The sequence below is a fragment of the Lipotes vexillifer genome, unplaced genomic scaffold (assembly GCF_000442215.2).
Source record: "Lipotes vexillifer unplaced genomic scaffold, Lipotes_vexillifer_v1.1 scaffold1557, whole genome shotgun sequence".
In the NCBI taxonomy this organism is placed as follows: Eukaryota; Metazoa; Chordata; class Mammalia; order Artiodactyla; family Lipotidae; genus Lipotes; species Lipotes vexillifer.
The window spans coordinates 203075-204737 of record NW_006798133.1 but is presented as its reverse complement, the minus strand read 5'-3'; positions in this window follow the sequence as shown (position 1 = coordinate 204737).

Genomic DNA, 1663 nt, shown 5'->3' with positions numbered 1-1663 from the left:
GAAAAAAAAAAAAAAAAAAAAAAAAAATGGTATAGATGATCTTATTTACAAAGCAGAAATAGAGACACAGACATAGAGAACAAACATATGGATACCAGGGGGAAGGAGGGTGGGATGAATTGGGAGATGAGGATTGAAATATATACACTATTGATACTATATATAAAATAGATAACTAATGAGATCCTACTGTATAGCACAGGGAACTCTACTCAGTGCTCTGTGGTGACCTAAATGCGAAGGAAATCCAAAAAAGAAGGGATATATGTATACATATAGCTGATTCACTTTGCTGTACAGTAGAAACTAACACAATACGGTAAAGCAGCTACACTCCAATAAAATTAAAAAAAAAAAAAAAAGAAGATTAAGGCAATGACTGTGGACCACTTTCAAGAAGCTGCAACTGAAGGGAAGGGATTTAACACCTGTTGTCGTTTGAACAAATGAATAACTGAAGTGATCAAATGAACATGTCCTTCCAAGTGTGAGAGCCATGAGACAGAAAAGGCTTAGATAGATGATCAAATAACTGACCTTGGAGGAACTTTCTAGACACATGAAGTCAACCCTCCAATGTTCCCTAGGAGGAAACCCAGAATGGTTAGGGAGCTAGTTCAGAGTCACCCGGCAAGCTCACGTCAGGAAGAGATTCAAATGAATGTCTCCGATCACCCAGCTGGGTGATCTGCCCACTGCCCTGCCTTTGCAACATGAACCTTCAACTTGGCAAAGAAGAAACAAAAAGAAAAGAAACAGTTTATGCCTTTTCTTGTTCTCCTTCCAGTTACTTCTTCTAACCATCTATCATCCTTCGTAAAGATACAACTCTCATCCTTCCTAATTGGTCAGTAATAAACTATTGCTTTCCACAGGGAAGTTGGCACAGGGATGTTTCCAAAGTTATTGGACAAGGACATCACATTCTCCCTATCAAAGTGACATTCACCTTGCCATGAATACACAAGGCCCCAAGGGGCCAAATTCACATGTGAAGAGAGAAGTTGGCAAGAACAGCATTGGTAGGGAAGCAGATTTTCCTCTTAGTTTCATACAGGCAGAATCTACACAGCCAAAATGGACTACTAGGCAGGACTGAGGGGTAATCTAGAAAACTCAGGCATTGTAAATACCCATTCCAGCTACTCTGGCCTCCAGGTAAAGAAAAACATTTTCCCTAGGCCTACCAAGTTTCCTCCCCATGGATGAAAACTGCTCTAGGACCTATGCCTGAGGACTCATGGATCCCAAATGATGGCATTGCCAAGCTGGCAAGGGATTATGTGAAGCTTCTGTCCAATAGCAAATTGGATTCCATCTGCCATCCCCACCCCTTTCTTAGTCCTCCTTGACACTAAGAGGGTATTTGGGAAGGAACACTCCCTCTGTGCAGCCACTAGGGGACCATTTAATGCATTACATTAGTAATTCAGTGTCTGGGGTCTGGCTAATGCAGATTCACTGGCGAAGGATCCAGATGCTATGGTGATAGGTGATTTAGCATAGCATGGGTAACTACAATGCGTCATTCACTACTTCATTTGTTGGCTTCACTTACTGACTGGCCTCAGCCAGTTCTAGTGGAGGAAGATATTTCTCACCAGTAAGTCATTTTATGCTTTCCTTGGATTGCCTCTTCTAGGAATCTTGAATCCAGACTTTC